Source organism: Argentina silus (genome assembly GCF_951799395.1).
Source record: "Argentina silus genome assembly, chromosome: 10".
Lineage (NCBI taxonomy): Eukaryota > Metazoa > Chordata > Actinopteri > Argentiniformes > Argentinidae > Argentina > Argentina silus.
This window is the reverse complement of record NC_139664.1, coordinates 23,174,562-23,190,069: the sequence shown is the minus strand read 5'-3', so window position 1 is coordinate 23,190,069 and position 15,508 is coordinate 23,174,562.

Genomic DNA, 15,508 nt, shown 5'->3' with positions numbered 1-15,508 from the left:
CAATAGACTATGTTATGAGAAGGTCACAGGACTCCCTAAAATAATGTAGGAAGACAGGTTTGACCATTTTTTCAAAATCCAAACATCCTCCAGGAAAACCTGGAGGCACAAATATAAAACAAATATTTGTTTTTAACAAAGTTTATTGTGCCAGCTAAAGTTTATTGTGCCAGCTGTCAGAGAGCAGGATATCCTGGCAAACAAAACTGAAGGCCTCTTGCAGTTATGACTGCTATCTAACTCTGAAAGGTGAAGACTACACAGCTTAACTTACTAATATAATATAAGATAAGGTGTGATCAAGGTCAGCAGTTTTTCTCTGGAGGTGTATTGTTGTTAGGTGAATTTCAAGTTGTTGGATTTCATACTTAAAAAATGCATGTCAAATATGCAGATCAAACTACTGTGGAAGAAGAAATAAGAATCAAAACTACTTCAATCTCTGTTTTTTAACCCTTGAACATACAGTCTCTAACCAACTGTCTCACTATCTCCTTAAGAACAACCTCCTTGACCCTCACCAATCTGGCTAAGGCTGGGCACTCTACTGAGACTGCTCTCCTTGCTGTCACGGAGGCCGTCCACTCTGCTCGAGCTTCCTCCCTCTCCTCTGTTCTCATTCTTCTGGACCTGTCCGCTGCATTCGACACAGTAAACCACCAGATCCTTCTCTCCACCCTCACAGAATTGGGCATCTCTGGCTCTGCACTCTCCTGGTCGATCAACTCCTGCAACTACCTGGCCGATCACTCTTACTAGGTGACGTGGAGAGGGTCGCTGTCCTCTTCACCCACCCTCACCTTTGGGGTCCCCCAGGGCTCTGTCCTAGGGCCCTTACTGTTCTCCCTTTATACCAAATCTCTTGGCTCTGTAATTTCCTCACATGGTTTCTCCCACCACTGCTACACAGATGACACTCAACTCTTTCTCTCTTTCCCTCTGGCTCACAGGTGGCGACACCTGTCTCTGTGTGTCTTGCAGACATTTCTGCTTGGATGTCAGCCCACCACCTCAACCTTAACAAGACTGAGCTGCTCTTCCTCCCTGGGAAAGCATGCCCTCTCCAAGACTTCTCCATCACAGTAGAGAACTCCACTGTGATCTCCCCCCAGACAGCCAAGAATCTTGGGGTGATCCTTGACAAGCACTGTGCGGTGAACATCAGAGCGACAGCACGCTCCTGTAGATTCTTCCTCTACAACATCAGAAGGATACGTCCATTCCTCATGAGAGAAGCAGCACAACTCTTGGTCCAGGCACTTGTGATCTTCCACCTTGACTACTGCTACACACTCTTGGCCGGGCTCCCCAACTCCACCATCAGACATCTGCAGCTCATCCAAAATGCTGCTGCCTTTCTGGTGTTCAATCTCCCATGTCCCCACCCCCCCCCCCCCCCCCCCTTTCGCACCCCTTCACTGGCTCCCGGTAGCAGCTCGCATCAGATTCAAGACCCTGGTGCTCGCCTACCGGGCAGCAAAGGGAACAGCCCCTCCCTACTTGCAAGCAATGGTCAGCCCCCAAACTCCTGTCCGATCACTACGTTCTTCCACCTCGGCTGGTTGCCTGGCACCGCCACCTCTACGATGATGCAACGGTTGTGCTATTCAGTCACAGTTTTTCACTGTCTTGGCACTCCTGTGGTGGAACGAGCCTCCCTCTGCTGTCAGGACTGCAGAGTCACTATCTTCATCTTCCGCACACATCTGCACTGTCCCTCCTAAAGACCTCTTCACCCCCCACTACAGTTCCTCTACTTTAAAATGTTTAAATAAATACATAAATAAATAAATAACGTTATCCTTCCTTCTTCTAGCATTGAGACAGCCAATGGCCCCTGGTCCTAGCCTAGCATTTTTCTTATGATGACTGATGTATCGATGATTAACTTACTTAAGACAAATGTACTTGTTGTTGTAAGTCGCTTTGGAAAAAGCATCTGCTAAAAGTCAAAAATGTCAAAATGTTTTTAAGAGATCTAGGCCTGCAATAAAAGGCAATCTTTAGCAACCTCTATTTTGACAAAATAGAAAAGGGCAAACTCCTTGGTTGGACATACCAGAAATTAGTTGGATCGATGATGCCAAGTGTATCACAATCTTATCGACTTCATAAGATGCAACTGTTGACAAGAGGACAAATAGGTAACTATAGGATAAACATTTTATGTCAACAGATTGAACCTGAGGTGCTGCAGAGAGCAAATGGCCTGCAGACGTCCAGTTCACCATAGCAATAAACACTACCACTGAACACCTGCAACAAAATACCAATGAACACATGCAGCACAATACACACAACTATTGAACACCTGTAGCACAATACCACTGAACACCTGAAACACAATACACACCACCACTGAACACCTGAAACACAATATACACTACCACTGAACACCTGATAAACACTTGCTTGGATTCAGGTATGAGAGAAACAAAAATAAATCCTACTGCATATCAATTACAAGACGCATACTTTCTAGCATGCATGGCCTTTAACATATCCTTAAAACTCTGTTACCAGTTTAGATTGAATTGGTCTTATCCAGATGATAACAACAACCAAAAGGTGAGTTTGCCGTTCTTCAAGTGACCAGTTCGTTGTTACCACCTGTAGCCACCCCTCCTCCTCCATCGAACTGTCCAGACCTGTGACCATAATGAGGAATGTGAAAGGCGTTGGCGTCATCCAAGGTCATGACGGACCACGGCAGTCAGGCAAGGGGTGAAATACCTGCTCTATGCGCTGTCATCGCCACCTGCACCTCCTGTTCACATCTGGATCATTGAATGCTTCAGAGGTCTGCATCTCCAAACTCTCCCCAGAACCCGCAATCTCTCTTCTGTCTTACCCCAGTCTCTTCACCTCTCTGTGTTAAGATCTTAGCGAAGAGGCAGCGACTGTTCGCCTGAGAGGATTCCCCCTAATTAAGAGTGACAAGAGCTTAAACCTGGATCAGACTCCCCAGTTTCTGCTCGCTCTCTCTCTCCTTTTCTTTTCTCCCACTCTACAGAACAGCCTAATGAATGAAAGGCCACACTGACTGCTTTCTCTGGGATAAAGAAGAGAGGGATTAGCTGTTAGTGGGTATCCTTGTTCTCTCCCTCTCTCTCTCTCTCTCTCTCTCTCTCTCTCTCTCTCTCTCTCTCTCTCTCTCTCTCTCTCTCTCTCTCTCTCTCTCTCTCTCTCTCTCTCCTCTCCCCTCCCCTCCCCTCCCCTCCCCCCCCCCCCCCCCCCCCCCCCCATGGTTTTCTGAGAAATTACATTACACAAAGAAGAGACTAAACCCACTCTTAAGGGTTAATCATTTCCAGGCAACTACAATTAGATTCAGGTCAAACTGTAGTAATGAGGTTATGTGCAGAGAGAAGGAAAAAGCCCAAAGCCCTGGGGGAGACTAAATATCGCCCTTTTAGAATGCAGAAAACAGATTAGAAAAGAACAAGTGCACTGTCGTCAGGATCGTGATACAAATACAAACCCAAACTCAGTCACACTTGGTAATAAGGCCAGGTTTGTGACAGAGATTAAAGGGCAGATAGCTAGAGCAAATGGCAAGACACACTTGTTCAAGCATATAGCCTGTGTTCTAGTGTGGAGAGGCACATGTGAGTTGAATGTCCGGTAAACATAAACTAGTCATTGTACAGTTAATAACTAACTAACTGACTGGATAATAACAGGAGTATCCATTGATTACACAACTATTCTTATACCTTTTTTTACTTTTCTGTTTGAATATTGACTGGTCTGGAAGTAATTAGATCTGAATAGAACTAGCTTAACCAAAATATTATTACTTGGCTCTTCTAATATTAACCTTGAAGGCCTAGCCTACATTCTCAATGAGTAGTGTGGACAAAAGAGCATTGAACTTCCTAACCTCTATTGTTAATAAGCCTAACACTACTAATGAGTTTGAATATCTAGCCTATACACTGAAAAACAAGTGTACAGCAAACATGTTGCCACAAATGATGGAGTTAATGAAATATGTAGTACTTATTCGATTCATTGTCAGTCTTGCTGCTTAGAGCTTAGCATTTTTTAAAGGCAGTCCACAGATTTAAGGTATGCTGGAATGTTACCTTTGCTTCATTTCCAAGAATTCAACAGTATTATTTGAAAACAGTCAATTGGCCGATAGGTCAGTTTTGAAAGGTTTACACTCTCCAAAAAGGGCGGTCTGAGGTGCGCTTTCCTCTTTGCACCCTATTATGACGTATTTACAGATAACAAACTTTAGCCACACCATCGGCCAAGATCAATCGGTGCCACCTTGAAACTATTCAACAATCTCTATAGTAAGACGAACCATTCACCGTAGTTTCATAAAAATTGGGCCAATCAGTGTAATTTTGTAAATGCTGCATCTGTATGGCAAGACGCATCATTAACCAAAGTTTCATCAAAATTGTCACAGTGGTGTCGGAGATAAGCAGGGAGGCAGATCAACGGACAAAAGCGTGTGACATACGAACAGACACAGGACCGATCCATATTCCCCTCCCTGATTTCATTGTGGGGGACAAAGAAGAGAAAGAACAGAGGGACAGGTGAATCTTCTATCGCAAGCACAGCCCTCACTATCATTCACTGAAATAGATCATGACAACAGGCGACCCTAACAAAGGGAACACAAACTTCATTGTGGTCTGTACGGAGCTGTCAGTATTTTACGAGTGTCACACATACGTAGACTTGTGGAAATAGACATGAAGCATAATCACGCTGCATAGACGTCCGATATTGCTGCTTTTGCGCCCAATGTTGCAGGTTACATTAACTACAGTATCAGCTGCTATATCACACCAGTCTCCCGATCAACAATTTGGCACGCCTGATGAAGCAGCCCCGTTAGGCTGCGTCTTCTCAGACCTCGTCTTTGTGTCCTAGGATATCAGACAAGCGCTTGTGAGGAGGAGGAGTGCAAGGTGTGTATCAACCATGGGCTTTTATTCTTGACCGCTGCCAAGATACAAAAAAAAATACCTAGACCTGCTAAACCCTTATGGATGCAACAAGTTCTCCAAAACACCCTTAGCTAGTGCGAAACTCATCCATCCTATCTCTCGCAATGACAGAATGGGATCCTCTAACCTTGAGGGAGAGACACAAAGATAGAATGTAAAAAGAAAAAAAGGGGGGGGGGTCCCATAACTAAGTCAGTATTTAAGTTGATTTACTAATGTCCTTTTTGGGAAGACATAAAAGACGAACAGTGAAGAACAACTTGAGGTGCCCTATATGCCATGTAGTTACTGTAGAGTCTAACTACGTTGGAGACTAGAATGTAATTACTCAACTGTAAGCTACACAGTTCTACAGGTTTGAATTGTAATAAGTAACTACAAAGACAGTGTAGCCTTTTTACTTCAGCTTCTTGTTGATGTCAAAAAGCAGGCAGAAAACAGTAAAGGCTGTCAGAATTTTCACGCTTGCATGCATCTAATGTTTTTTCAGAGAAAAAGCACAGTAGAACATTTTTTAAACATACTATTTCAAGGCTCCAAAAATCATATAATGTCCAAATAAAGCACTGATGTGAAGTATTTGGTTGACAATCCTCTGCATGAAATAACTGCCTGAAGTCTGCAACCCATTGACCCCACCAGACGCTGGGTATCTGAGATGCTGTGATGCTCTGCCAGGCCTGTACCTCAGCCATCTTCAGTTGTTTGTTTTGATGTCTTTTTGCCTTAAGTTCCCTCTTCAGCAAATTAAATGAATATTCAATTGGATTTCAGTCTGGAGATTTCAGACACTTGGCCACTCTAGACTTTCCACTTTTTGGCCCTGAAAAACTCCCTAGGTTGTATGTTTGGGGTCATTGTCTTGAATTGAAGTAGCCAAGCTGCATAGAACATAACTGTCGACGTTGCCGATTATTATTAGCCTATTATTCTCCTGCATCCACATTGTATTTACATTGTAACACACACACACATTAGCGCATTTGTGGGGTGCTATTGACAATGGTGGCAAAGTTGTGCTTGTCCATGAGAAGAGAAAGAGATGCTTTCCTCTGTTCTTACTCGACAGGCATGGGAGTGTCATAGCAAAGGGTCTGAATACTTATGTACATGAGGTATTTCTGTGTTTCAATTTTAATAAATTTACCGTCATTTAAAAAAAAATTGTCATTCTGGGGTATTGTCTGTGGATTGATGGCAAATTATTTTATTTTAATCCATTTTCAATTGAATCTAGAACACAACAAAATGTGGAAAAAGTGAATACTTTCCGAAGGCACTGTATTTCCGGGTGTTGTCAGTAGCGTTAAGCATGCATATCAACTGAGGGTAAGTTGCCATGTGAATGTTTATAACATTAATTCCAACCAGGTATTGAATTTCCAGAGGTTGTTAAGCAAAAGCTTAATGTTTGCTTGAATGTAGCACCCTTTGTTTTAATTTATAGAACATAGTGTAACATGTATAATCTGCCTTGCCCTAGGCTGGATTTGATACCATGTCACGACACAATGTACCCTTAAAGTTAGCGTACTAACCATTGCCGACCATAACCTAGGCATTGGTTAGGCAAGGGTGACACTACTGCAGGTCTTAGGTCTGCGACGTCACTGCATGCTACAATAGCAAAGTTTCACTTTTGAAGCCCCAATCGATGCTTTGTTAAAGTGTACCTTTTTTTTTTCTTTTCTTTTTTTAATAAAACAAACACTGAAAACAAAACACAACATTCTGTGAAATATATAGTAGTAACATTTGAATGTTGTCTCAACAAAAATTGGAATCGTATCAGACAAAAAAACGTCTGTCTCTAATGGGGAACTAGGTAGAACACATGCCTAAACAACAACATGAATGCATCACTGTTGCCAAACAGACAAACAGTTATGTTTATGATTATGCTTCTTGCGCAAATGAAGTTCGCAACAACGTTCAAAGTTCAAAGTCACAGCAGCCGAATTCCAGCCCACCACCATCTGTGATCGGTGGCAGGAGGGTTTTAAAGCTGCTGCTGCTGCTTCTCATCAGCCATGGCCCTCCCTAGAGATAGCAGGCATAACAGCTCCAAGTAAACTACATTTGAAAGGCTTTTAAACTTAATTATGAAGAGGTTTTAGTAAATAATCTATTTGGCCGAGTGTTTGCTCCTACTCCAAACATATGTATTCTAGACTATATTTCTATGTATACCAGACTCTGTTGGTCTGCTATGAGTATATTTACATCAAAAGAGTACAAGGATCTACTACAGCCTATTTTTTTCGTAGTCTGCCTTCTGCTATATTGGTGTAGGATGGCAACTCAAAACAAATACGCACAAAATATGCCCTGCCACGTTGCGGCAAACGAGTTGAAACTTTGCACAAACTGAGTGTGAAAGGAGCATGCTGAGCCTTTTAGGTCATGGTCTACACAGCAGACACAGAAATGCAATCTCCATCTCTCACAGTCAAAGTCACACACACTCGTCTAGACAGACAACATTGCGATGCTCCCCTGCAGCTGTAGGTAAGACTGATCAGTTTTCACCGGTTGGTCATTAGATCACTTTCTCTCACTTGGAAAGACATACAATATGCGCATTGTGCTGAACGAACACCGTCAATTGTTCCACACCAAAACGTTGTCAATATGTTCCACACCACTACTGAGAAAGTGCTGAAGACGAGGATGTAAATGGGGGTGCAGGGAAATATTTGGTTGTTTTAATACCTGAGAGATCAACAGTAATGGTTCAGGAGAGGTCTCGGAATAGTCACAGAATGTTTTGGGATAGCACGCTTTCTTGGATATTCCCTGAAAATAGCCAGGAAGAACGGCAGGCTGTGCAGTGGCCACTGGGAGGGGATGGTTTTGTGGATGACTCAGTGAACAACAGTCACATCCATGGGAGGAAGACCGGCGCATTGGCCATGTAAGCAGGCATAAAATGGGGCCTGGTTAGCCAATAAAACAGCGAACCATGCAGGTCATTTTGAGGGCTTCTCATGGATTTGCAAGGAGAGAAAAAAATAGTTCTTCATAGCATCATACTTCTATGATACAGTAACACAAAGAGCCGTCTAACGTTCCCAGATTTCCCAGTCTCATTAGCACTCGTCTTTTGGAGAATTCATGATTGGAAAGTGCGTTTGAGTGCAAGCTGCGAGGGGGTCACACTTTGATTGGCTCTGAGCAGTCACGAGAACAACAAAGCCCTCCCTCTTTTCATTAGATTACTCTTGAGAAAAGCAAATTAGTCAGCATAAGCCAATTAACTTAGATAACATTGCTGGCAGGCTATATTTTTTAAAATGGACATTGCTGAAGAAGTTAAATTTTTCCTGGAATTAAAATGTGAACACTACCAACATGGGACCAGAGAACATGATTGGCTGTCCCTTTTTAAACTGCCTATTGATTGGTAGTGTGGCAACCGCGTTACAGGTCTCTAACACTCTTTAATGCACTTCTGCCTCAAACTTCCCCAGGGTTTCCCAACTAGGTGAGAAGACGGACTGGGAGCCTTGCAGTAGTGGTGTCAGGATTAGAATATTGGCCGAGTCAGACAAATTTGTGTGTGTGTGTGGGGGGGGGGGGGGGGCAAAAATGCATCTTTTTTGGGGTGTTGGTTTAAACAAGTCAGTTGCAGACCAACATTAAAGTAATATCAATGATCTCTCATCAGGAATGACAAAATATAATCAATGTTCATTATTATGTGTAGGCAACGCAACAACAACAAATAAACAATTGTGTAGGTGTAGGCTTATTATGTTACTGTCAATTATACAGTAAGCTATACCAGTACCGTCAATGGCTATAGCCACTGGGCTAAGGCTCTGGGAAAATGTGGTCTTCTGAAAGCGCATTTAATGCAATTTGACATCATTTTCTGCAACATTTTTAAAACAACAATTCGCTTGCTGAGCGAAATAAATAAAAACCCTGCATCAATTTAGTGCCATGTATCAAGGGCGCATATTTCACTTGGAGAGAAAGTCAAGATTCACATTGAGGCCAACAGTATAAACACGGGTACAAGGATTAGCTCTTATGAATCATCCTTCTCTAGTCTCCATATTTATAAAACCCACAATGTATTTAAACGTGACCACCAACATGCCCAAAGTTAGGATGATATTAGGAAATAAACCCATAGCTAGCACCCTTTGGTAGTACGCGTTTTTGATTTGCTGTCAATGTTTTATCAAGTGGAGTGAGAGTGTCTACATTTATTATCTTTGGTTTTGGGGATTGGGATGCCCCTCAGCTATAAGCATTGGTCAGACTAAAACCTATTGTCATTCCAAGTGTACATTTAAGATGTAATTTAAGATTTAATTTCAAACATGAAGAAGGCAACATTTTTGGGTGGGCCTAGGTCCGGCAGGCCCAAGCGTGCTGTCGCCACTGGAGCGGAGGCAGAAAAGAGAAACAGTTTTGATCAACTGCATGGAGAATGCAATCCCTGGCCTTGTATATTCTGAGGCTTCGATTCAGGTGCATTTAGGAAACAGTTGAATGCTTTGGTTTACAATGCATAAATGCATAGCTGAGGGGCATTGTTGATAAGGAATGTGTGTGACCTTCCTTGGAAAGATTAGGTTAAGTTCAGACACTAAAAAATACAGCATCCTCAAGTGGCAGCTCTCTGTCGTGCTATTCAGCAGTGGATTGCATATATAGGCCACTTATAATTTCCAACAAACCCTCACCTTAGCTTACAGTACCTTACATAACAACAATTCGCGGGATACCTTGGGTTTCAAAAATACCTTCTGTAGTAAGCTCCTGGCTTCAGTTAAAAATTGGTCCCTTCTCTCTTGCTAACCTATAGAGGAAGGAAGAAAGTGAAACAGCATTGATGAGACGTGCTAACCCAGTGCAGGACAGAGAACAAGATCCATGGAGGATTGTCAGAATCCTGCATTTTCAAGCAAAATATCAAAATGTTTACGCAAAAAGAATATGTGCTGCGTTCTGAAAAGGCAAGTTGGTGGGTAGGCGTTTTGAAAATGCAGACTTTTGAAAGCTAATGTGACCCCTGTTTGTTCAGGGGCATAGAGACAGTGTGCAGAGCGCTGACTGTATTTTCTATAGGCCTAGAAAGAAAAACTGGGCCATCTTGAAAGTCTGCTGCTCTAGTCTAGAGACAGGCATCACCTGCCAGAGGCCAGATGAATGGTCTTTAAATAGCCTGACCACTGGTGATGTGCCATTTCATACAACATAGGCTGGCTTATTAAAATGCCGAAACGACAGCAGTTAGGGTGCCGCTGGTAACAGAGAGATGTCAGTCCACAGAGAGTGGAGGAGAAACCTGGGAGAGAGAGAAAGAGAGACGTGAGGAAAGATGTGGTCGGGGGAAGCAAGGGAGTGTGAGAACAAGAGTGCATTCTCGAGAGATGGGAAGCGAAAGAAAGGCGGAGGGAGAGAGGGTAAAAGGGAGCAAGTGTGAGAATGAGGGAATCAGGCAGACTTGGGAAGGTGAGAGAGAGGGAGAAGGAGGAGGAGTCTGGAGGAGCGGAGGTACCAGTCTAGCCTCACATTTGGTTTAGCCACACAATGCTCAACCCTGCTTTTAGCAGGCACACATTAAGAGCAAACACAACCTCAACATCTCCACACCCATTCCCTCTCCCCATTCAGCAACACAAATCCATTAACACCCTCCCTGTCCTGCATCTCCTTCCGTAGTGATATGTACTTCCACTAGCAGACTCGCCTAAAGACTCCACAGGTGAGGTCACCCAACTTTTCAACTTAGAGGTTGAAGTAGCCAAGCTGCGAAGAACTTGTAATTGTAGGCGTTGCCTATTATTATTAGCCTATTATTCTCCTGCATCCGCATTGTAACACACACACACACACCCAGCAACTTTCCAACTAGTGCTGCGTCATCTGCTTACCACCTGGACGAGCAGGAAGGCCGTTCTACAACCTTGTCTAACGCTTATCCAAGAACATCTATTCAGTCCCATTCAATGGACTGCAAACTGATGTGTGTGTGTGTGTGTGTGTGTGTGTGTGTGTCAAACAATTGACAATAATTTACTGATAAAACAAACACAGCATGTGTTCACGCTTTTCCCCAGGTATTATGTAGCCTCAACACGAATGATTCTCAATCAAAAAGCAACTAGCCATTTTTTAAAAAGCACAGTATTAGCACACCAGGAGCTGTCCGGTTCCAATCAAGACTAGACATTTACAGCCCTCTCACACAGCATTGTTATATACATGCGTCAATGTGCTGCGAGCTATGGAGGCTGTCCTGATATGACATGTCAGATGGCAAGACAACATCCAAACGAACCATGATGAATACAACTACCCGGCGTGAGAGTCTGAAATAGAGACAGAGCCTCTGTTGCCGTGCTTGACAGCTGAGACGTTTGATGGATTGATTGCTTAGGACACCCAAATTTATCTGGTTTTCCATGCGCCACTGGCAAATACGATACGGTGTTACGCCTGCACCAATGTTGCCACAGAACACACCTGACTAACCAGAAACACCTGCCAAGCCAATTGTCCAAATACGTTTGGTGCCCTGAAATAGGGGTGTTGTCATTTCTGAATGGTGAAACCAATATTTATACAAATACCTGAAATAAAAGCTGACAATATGTACTTTGACCTCATATTAATTGTTTAATTATTATTAAAAGGCTAAACCTGCATTTCCGTTGCTGCAACAGTTGTGATCTGGACATAGGCATTAGCAGGTACCGTACATGTTTCTTGTAACCCATAATATAAGCAAGCCTAAATATGTTGGCCTACCGACAGTAATTCCTACCTCAGGAGGGACCATTCTTAGCCTAACCAGTGATTCCCAATAAGCCAATGGGTTTATACTTGATAGGCTTGGGTATCGACAGACGGTTCATTGTTGGTACCGGTTCCAAAATGGCCAGAACTGACTGGATCGAATACCCGTTTTTAGTTCCACAGCAGTGGAGCGCAAAACAGGGACATGTTTTAGCAGCTCTGCATTTGAACATGAACATGATATAAAAAAGCACCTTACGGATTACAGAATATAATGACCATTTTAATCAAGACAGGTTATATCGGGATTGGGACTGGATAGGAAAAAGACAGAATTTTCCCTCCCATGCCATCCTCTCTGAATAGTTAAGACATAACATGTCCCTGTCACTTTCAAATGTATGCCAAACAAAAACCCTTGATAGCAAAGTTTAACAAACTATACAACTTTATGCACAAGAACTACTTCTAACAATTTCTGCTGGGTTTTTCCCTGGGTTTTTTATTCAACCACGTTTCCCCAAAACTGTTAAATACCTGCTCCAAATTAAGATTCCAATATGTCTGCAGAAAGAGTGGGGTGCTAGCGATTATATGATACCGTGAGTTTGAAAATATCTCTTTTTGTTCTTGAGCGACAGTATGTGAAGTGGATTTACACCAACAGAATAAAGGTAACAGAATGACTAAATGGGTCCCTTACAGAAATGCAGAATAAAAAAATAAAAAAGTGGGCTTGTGTCATGTGTAGACACACATACAGAGACACCCAATCTGCTCCAAGTTTGCCTCAGAGATAGCCTCTACAAAATGAAAACAAATTATTTACTGTCTGTTACCGGTAAGAATCTGTCTAGGGACACCACACTGCTCTTTCAGTGTGCTCTTTCATGATGAAGATCCTTTGATGTCCTTTTTGTAGAAGTGTGCAACATGTATGTCAACATTCACAATGGAAGTTCCATATCTGTGCAATTTGCTGGCTTTGCTTTCCTCACTGTACTCAACATCAATGAAGTCTCCATTTATTGGAGCATAAGGATGTGGATGCGGTGCTCTGTGAGGATGCTGCAGTGGTTTGTAACTACTACTGTATGATGTCCCACTGTTTTTCAGTTGTCCTTATAGAAGAACCCTTTTAAGTTCCATGTACCCTAACCCTCTGTGAAAAGGGTTCTACATGGAACCTAAAAGGGTTCATTAAAGGGTTCTCCCAGAGGGACAGCTGAAGATCCCTTTTAGGTTCTGTAAATGTAGGCAATTCAATTTCCTTTACCAATTTGATTTGGTCAATCTATTACCGACTTGGAAACAGAATGAACAGTTTTAATCACTTATTAATTCATATATTAAATCGATATCAGTAAAAACTCTACAAGTATTTGGTAGTTCTACCTATACTACTTACTTTTGTTAACTTTCATTATCCTTGTTCCTCATGAGGCGGGGTCAATGCTTGAACATTAATGAGGTTTGGTGTTTTTCTAAACACCTTAAAATACTTTTTCTGGTAAATGTTTTCTTAGATGCTTTTCGATTTCAAAGCCCTATTTTTATGATGGAAGATGGTTGAGAAATGTATTTCTGACTTCATTTCCCAAATCAGATGTGAACATAAAGTGGGATATTCAGTAATCTGATATCAGTTTAGCACAAGCCCTACCAGTTGTTTGATGACGCTGTGAACACCAAATGCAACAACAAACACACACACACCCCATGCCTAATGTAGGTTGCTTGGATCTAGGTCAACATTGGTCTTCGCTGACTTACTATTGATCTTTTACCATACTACTACTACTGCTCATTGACATTGCTTTGGGTTTACATGAGCATACAGCAACACATATTTAGCGTGCCTGAGCTTGCACCGAAGGGACAATAATACACAATTTGTGTGCTGCAATTCACATCGCCCGTTCGTAAACCATCATGTATTTTAAATGACAGGCCACTACAACTCAAAGTTGGGCAGGCCTATAGACCGCGCAATTTAGTTTACATAATCCTGACATGATGCTGCTAAATCTACCATTATTATTAAACCCAAGAGAATAAACAGCGAATATAACACTGCGTGTGATCTAGAAAACAAATCATTGCATATTCAAACATGACTAAACATGAATATTAACGGCTGTTTGACAGGAAAACACCTGACAGGCCGGCGGCATGGCACGTAAACACAAATGTCATCATTCCAACAACACGCTCGCTATCCATGAACATGGAGGACCTCCATTAAATGTCTCTCTCGCTCACCGTGATAACTGTCCTCGATGACCAACGCTACATTGCTGTTATCAACATATTCACTTATAAATAGAACTCATTCATGGGCCGACTGATTTTCCATAGACATAAGAAATTCTGATTTCAAAATCTTATAATCCGGAAACTTACCAGCAGCTCCCGTTTCTTCAGCATCTTCCGTGAAATCCTCTGTCGCTTCTCTCTGACGGTGGCTGGTGAGGTCACACGCTAGACGCTAAAGGGGGCGGGGCTACGGCACGTGATAGAAGCCGCTTCCGAAAGTTCATTACACTCAGGGTTGCCATGTCCGCGGTTTTCACGCCAAATTGGTCTACTAACGAGTTTGCGGGTGAAAATGTATTGGTCGCGGGGTACGGGTTTTTGGCCTACTTCTAAAGTGCACCGCGGCCACCAGGGCATTTCTTTTTTTCACTGGGAACTGCTGCTGCTGACGATGAGGCAGTGAGGCAGATTGTTGATGAGTGAGTGAGTGGGAAGAGGAGGGAGGGGAAGCCGAAGGGTGTGTTTGTGTTGAAAGAGCGCAAACAAGTGAGAACAACAAACTAACAGCACTAGCTACAAACGTCTCCGTCATGACCTTGTTTGTTCTACCCTGACCGCGCCCAGTGCCTGAATTATTTTAATGAGAAAAAAAATGGTTATACTCCAGTTGAAAATAACACATTGTGTAACACCATTTCAATAATAAAAAGAAAAGTTTATTAATCTTAACTATTCACTATAAATCACTTCTTTCGTTCAGAATAAATAATTTGGTGTGATGAACAAATAACAAAGGGATAAATGCAGAGTACAAGGTAAAGCAATTTTACCAAATGTATTTAGACTGTCATTATGAGACACATGGATACATGTGACAAATCTCTCTTGCTGCGAAAAAAAAAAGTTGAGTTTTCTGGCTTTATTGGGCGAGTGTTGAGTGGCCATTGGGCTGGACATTTTGCCAGACCTGGCAACCCTGATTACACAAACTAATAGCCAGAGCGGTAAATTAGTTTACTGTGCCCCTACCAAAAAACACAATTAGCAGAAGCTAATGCAAGAATGCGATTTTAGTCGTAGAAATCCGGGATGTGAGTCGTCGTTTAGGCGTCAGCTACCTTTTAAGCCACCACCTTACCTGTGACTACAAATCCGTGACTAGGCTTCTACAACTAACCCTAACCCAAATGTAAAACGTAATAAGCCTAGTCACAAATGGGCCTAGAATCCCCCCAGGTCATTGTGCACACTCAAATATGTAAAGACTAATATGCATACTATCACAGCGGAAATGTGTGTGCCATTCTTTCACTTCACAATAGGACTTTTCATGAGGGCCGTTTACCGGTATGTACTCTTATTTTGAAGGATTTGAATACGGATTCTCGAAACTGTGACCCGGAACCGGTTATCTGTGTTTACTAGCTAGCTAGCTAGCGGCTTTACCACATAGCCCCATTATCAGATGTTTTTAAGCCTAACACATTTTCTTGCAGGAAATATCACCTTTGTACAATTAGGTC